The 5,850-nt window shown below is 41.7% G+C and overlaps 1 long non-coding RNA gene across 3 annotated transcripts; it reads right to left on the reverse strand.

The window, feature by feature from the left end:
* Nucleotides 1-288: 288 nt before the first annotated feature.
* On the reverse strand, nucleotides 289-5,155 carry LOC119331611. 3 transcript variants are annotated; one of them, XR_005160580.1, is made up of 9 exons: nucleotides 4,642-5,155; nucleotides 3,991-4,560; nucleotides 3,782-3,899; nucleotides 3,544-3,600; nucleotides 3,388-3,452; nucleotides 2,768-2,829; nucleotides 2,536-2,628; nucleotides 1,077-1,690; nucleotides 289-612 (listed from the first exon to the last, which is right to left on the reverse strand). It is a non-coding gene; the product is annotated as an uncharacterized LOC119331611 (long non-coding RNA). The 3 variants fall into 3 exon arrangements; XR_005160581.1 differs by having other exon boundaries at nucleotides 289-1,684; XR_005160579.1 differs by having other exon boundaries at nucleotides 289-1,690.
* Nucleotides 5,156-5,850: the final 695 nt, after the last annotated feature.

Here is a 5,850-nt window from a genome sequence, read left to right on the forward strand (position 1 = left end):
ATAACTCAGACACAGATCGAAATAATGAGTACTTATTGCTGGTTACTGTCTCAGTACATGATTACTGTTTCTACTGGAACAGTCTGTGCTAAATGATAGTGCTATATCCCTTTGAGTGGAAGGTGGACGCTGCCAAGTAGGGCATGCCTCTTCCTTGCTTAGCACATTCGTTGTTGCTGGTGAGTACTCGATGTTTGAAACAGAGAAAGTAGTAAAAACAGATAATTATAGATAAGGGTGGCATTATGTATATTAATAGATTGATGAGGAACAACAACAAAGGTTATATAGTTAAAATCATAGGTGGTAGTTGTTCAAAAGCAACAAATAGCATCGTCGAAAAACAGAGGAAGGTTTCATCGTATCATAGAGCTTGATTAGCAGTCCTTAGAATGCTAGATGATATTTAGATACAACTTTCATTGTTGTCGATAGTTTATCTAAAGGCAATGCACAATGAGAACCAGACGCTGCTTTGTGGTGACCTTGAAACGAAAGGCACGGATGTCTCCTTCATGGATTTTTGCAAGGCGGCAAAACTTAGACCAGTTGGTTGTTATTGTAGCTCTCTTGTGGGTTCCTAGCATGATGCGACAGGTGGCGTGTAGATAACTGCGGTTGCGCCAATGACGTAAGAAGCCAGTTAGAAGCAATGTTATTAGTGAATAAGTAGAGAGATGTAAATAAAAATATAATGCAATGTGAATTGTATTACAAATAGTAGGATGACCTAATAAGCACATACATGTAGCATTACACTGAGTAGAACATCTGAAAATGAATAATCAATATCATACAATATTAATGCAAGGATGTCATGGACAGATCAAAATGAAAATAGGGCCTATATAAAACCCTCTTTGAAATTCTAACTGGTGAACAGTTGTGAATGCTTGCAATTTCACTCAATGAGTTATGGTCGAAAACAGTAAATGTATACTATTCTTGTTCTGACGGGGGATCATAATACACACAAAAACAACTTTTAGATATAGACATCATCGAGGCTCCAAATTAAATGCACCTCTATAATTAGAAAATTAAGAGAAAGCTAAATTCATAGTTTCCAACACCACCTCATTGTTGTATAGTGACTGGACAGCGGGGACTCACATCTTGCCAGGATAGAGTTATTTCCGGCACCATTCACCATACTGCATATTCCAAACATGCACTCAAAAGAGCTACCCTTCACGCCCAATTAAATCAAATAGTGCGCAATCATAAAAGGCCGCTTAAGAAATCATTTAAAAAACCAATGAAAACACACGTGAGCTCCATCAATCCATGGTAAATAAAGGCATACTGTATTTTCTTTCGAAAATTCATCGAGGCAAACATATAGAGCCTTTAGCCCACGACAGAGAAGACGTGTAACTTGAAACGGTTTGGTTCTTTCAACCCACCCAACTTTCTAAAACCATGTCATTTTAGATTTTATATTTTGTAAATCATAACATGAATTCATCATTAATGGGTGTCAAAATTGGATTGATCTCAGATTTGATGCTCTGTAAAGAATAAAATATGATAGCAGATAAGAAAGTAAAACTAATAGTGCCCACTCTTTTCTGTCTGGTTTTGGCATTGGGCATAATTAGGAGAAGCAGTGGGAAAACTACATGTAACCTGTCGAAGCAGACCACAGAATGCCTTTCTCCAAGGCAGGGTATACCTTGCAACACTGCAACTAAGAAGGAAAGAATACAAATGAATTAAGAGGGTGGGGGGTCCCTGAATAAAAAGCATGAAAAGACAATACGAACAACATACATGTGTTGACGCAGGCAAAAGAAGCAGACCATGTAATGCATATATAATCTATTGCAGACCTTGCCAAGTAGAAACAGAGTGACAAGCTACACAGGATGCATCAATTTACATATTTTCAACCCAGAAAGAGGGCACCAAAAAAACAAATGCACTAAATTGAAGAAGACATAATGTAACTAATATCTGAACTGGACCTATATTTTAGTTGGAAGAAAAGTACTGAGTATTAACACAATTTACTAATCATCATGCCTTGCTATTTATGCAGGGTTCACATTCCAGGTTGATCTGCCAAGTGCTAAACATGGACCAAGTAACAGTTCCACATGCCAGTATAAAAGTTTGCTTACTCGCGCCTAATATATTAGACATGCACATAGATTTTCTTTGGATTGGACAAATGGAGGCCGGCATTAGTTTGAGTGTAACTCCAAATAACCAAAGCATAAAGCATTGAGAACCATGTATATTTTCTACTTTAACCTGAAAGTGGCATAAAATGAAACTGAAAGAAACAAAAATCAAAAGGTAAAGGTTTGACGTATTTCCAACAAAAACCCACCTTTCAAAGAAAATAGGATTATTTTAGTACACACTATAAGCCTTAGATAAAAAACGATTGGGCATATAGGGATACACGATGCACAAACTATTGTATCATGTCCAAACCAACATTCACATGAAGCAGCAGTGCATTTTTTTCCTTTCGAAACACGGAAATTGGCAGCCACAAATAAGAAGAGTGAGATCAGTTAGAAGCACCTTGATACTCTTGGACCTTGGCCATCTAAATATTCCAAATAGATGTAAGTCCAGCCTGCTTTTCTTGAAGCATGACCCATGACAAAAATCATCCTGTGTAATGAGAACTGTGACTGGCTTCATCTTAAGTAGGCAATAATATATCTAAACAAACAAGGTCATGGCTACGGAAGGCGACGGCACCGACATCTTAAGTAGGCAATAATATATCTGAACAAACTGGGTCGCTAACCTTGACGATCTTCCCCTCCAATTTGTTTTGGCCGAGGGATTACCTTAATTAGGCTTAGTTTTCTGCATAAATGGAAGATAGATCATGATTTGCAAGAAAATATCGAATGCAATAAACTCAGATAACTGTTTTTTTTTCTCAAACACATCCCGAAGCGTGTCATTTCATTGAGTAGAAAGCACCAAAGAAGCGTGAGCAGCCAAGGTCTACAAATATTTGTAATGAGCACCACACCCGCCAATGACAAGGCCATAAAAGAAAACAGAGAAAAACACGACCAACCTCACCAAACAACCTACAACCAGCTGAGACTGTTTTGAGAGATCCGTCAATAATTCAATATTTTCTATGTTTGTAACCTCCTTCCATTTTGCTATAATAACAAGGTGCCACTTTGCCTAAGCCAAATTGCATCTCAGCAGAAACTACTACAAAGTACAATTACACTTTAGTAGTTCATATCATTCAGAAAAATGGTTTTTCAGGTACGTACTTATATTTCTTTGCAAAAAGTGCCTATTTGGCATATAGTAATACTACATGACATGGACCTCAATAGAACTGCAAGCATTGCAGCAACTTCTCATTATCTTAGCTCATTGCAAATGAGTAAAACATACCTGCTCACCAACTACATTTAGTACTGGAACAAGGCTGACATGGACCAGGCAGAAATTTCCAGGTCCTACAACTCAGAATAAGGAAGCTAAATGTATAAAAGCGAGCAAATACCAAAATATATATAGACATTCAGGGAAGAGCTGATCTTTACTGACCTACACGGTATGAAAATTGACCTAATGCTTCAATAAAAGGCATTGATTTAATATCGCCTGCATCAAGAGTGCCACTGTCATTATGCGCGGTGAGAAAAGATTTTGTCCCTGCACTGGGCAGGCTTACACAGCTATGGGAACAACAGAAGGAAAATAGGCTAAACTACGCAATTTCACATGGTATGCTTCAAGCATGCGGCATTGCAAGCTGTGCTACATATGAAATTATTTTGTTTACCTATAGTTCCACCGAGTTCTATCACACAAACATCAGGAGGCCCTTCTTTCCCGTCAACCGGCTTTATTGCCACGCGTTCGATCCAATCCTAAGTTTCATCTGTGATATGTGGCACAACCTGAAAAGGAAGATAAATTAACACCCAGTAATCTTTGTCATGTATGTTTTTCCCATGAATGCTCCAGCTACACTATATACTGACGACAAACCTGGACGGTTTTCCCCAAGTAGTCTCCTCTCCTTTCTTTGTCAATGACAGCCTGGTCTGAGGACTTTAGAAGGAAAAATGCAGTTAACTTCCAGAAGATAGAAGCAGCACCTACAATTGATAATAAAAGAACACAAAAATAGTTTGAACACAAAAAATCAACCGGTAACCTGCAAAAACAAAAGCTAACAGGGACAAGTTACATGCATGTACACTAATTACAAGCGACTAAACCAAGAAAGCAAATTGCATACTAAAAATACCAATAAATTTAGAAAAATGGATGATCAATGCTAAATGGACCAAACCAAATAAGGTCTAGATACTACAGGTCATAACTAATCACTTGAGTAATTGCAGGTAATCCCAGGTCATCATGGGAACATAAGGAAAGGAAAAGAAAGAGCTGACATGTGCTCGACTCTCCCCCGCTAACTGGGAGATGTCCTCGAACTCTCCGCCTGGGTGGGAGCTAGACGAGGATAGATTCCTCCGTTGTCGTTGTTGCCCTCACTGCATCACACAGTCATGCCGTGGCCTTCCTAGACCGTGTGCGTTGCGTCCAGCCTGTCTGAATGGAAGAGATTGGAGGATGAGCAGCTGCATGTAGAGAAAAAGGTAGGGTAAGAGGGAAAAGAGAGAGGGGGCTCACCTATTCAGAGCGGCAGCTAGCACCATGGAGGTCACATGTTCCTCGAGATGCCGCCGGCAACGAGCGCCATGGAGGGACAGAAAAAAATATGTGCGCTTGGCCATGGAGGCAGCAAGGACGCGGCGAGGAGGTGAAGATGGGCGACGGACCTAGTTCGTCTTCCCCGCCGCTGCACCCACCGCGACCGAAGCGCAGATCCACCGCCCGTGTGTGCCTTCTTTGGCGGCTGTGAGCGTCTTCCCAGCAGCTGCACCCCACCGCGACCGAAGCGCAGTCCCCGCAGCTCTTCTCCGGCACGGATCCACCGCTCATGTGCGCCTTCTTTTGGCACCGCCACCGGAGAGAAAAGTGAGAGAGGAGGAGGCGGCATAGACATAGTGGAGAGCAGAGAAGGAGGGGAACGGGCTCAGGGGACGAGGTGCGGAGGGAGCGGGGAAGGCGGCTGCGAAGGAAGCAAGGGAGGCGGCTGCGAGATTGGCTCGCTGCGGAGGGATCGGGGGAGGCGGCTGCGGAGGAAGCGAGGGAAGCAGCTGCCGAAAGCGGGATTGGCTCGTGGGTATAGGGTTCCTTTTACCCGGATTGCGATTGGCGACCACGCGACCCAGACTTCACGTACCAAAATCTGAAGAAAACTCACGTTGATCTTGCGACCCCACGGCTACAAGCCCCATTTGTCATTCTCTTGTGAAGCAGGCGCAAAAGTGAAAAAAAAGCGAACGGTTGACCAGATGCCAGCAGCCCAAAAATTACTGTGGAAGTTCGATCGGGCGGTCAAAAGTGCGAGCGCGAGCGATGCCCCAGTTATGCGGATAGTCTACCAGGGTTTATATGTTCAATTCTTAGTATGATAGGTTGGCAAATGGGGAAAAACCTATTTCACGCATAATGCGTAACTATCGACGAATCACACACGGGAACCGACTAGCGAGCGATTTGGGCCGGCCCATCCGTAGCGTCCGTACAGGTTCCGGTTTCGGGAACCTTCTAGAGCGTTTCCAGCCGGTTCTTACTGGTTTTGGGAACTATTTAGAAGGTTCCGGAAATGTTTTTTTATTTTTTCCTTTTTCTTTTTCCTTTTTTACTCTTTCTGTTCTTTTCTTATTTTTTCTGGTTCTTTTTCCTTTTCTTTTCCTTACTTTTTTTCCTTTCTTTCAGTTTTCATTTTTGAGTTAATTTCTCTTTTCAAAAAATTTGCTTTCATCGGTTTTT

The sequence above is a fragment of the Triticum dicoccoides genome, chromosome 7A, assembly GCF_002162155.2.
Source record: "Triticum dicoccoides isolate Atlit2015 ecotype Zavitan chromosome 7A, WEW_v2.0, whole genome shotgun sequence".
Lineage (NCBI taxonomy): Eukaryota > Viridiplantae > Streptophyta > Magnoliopsida > Poales > Poaceae > Triticum > Triticum dicoccoides.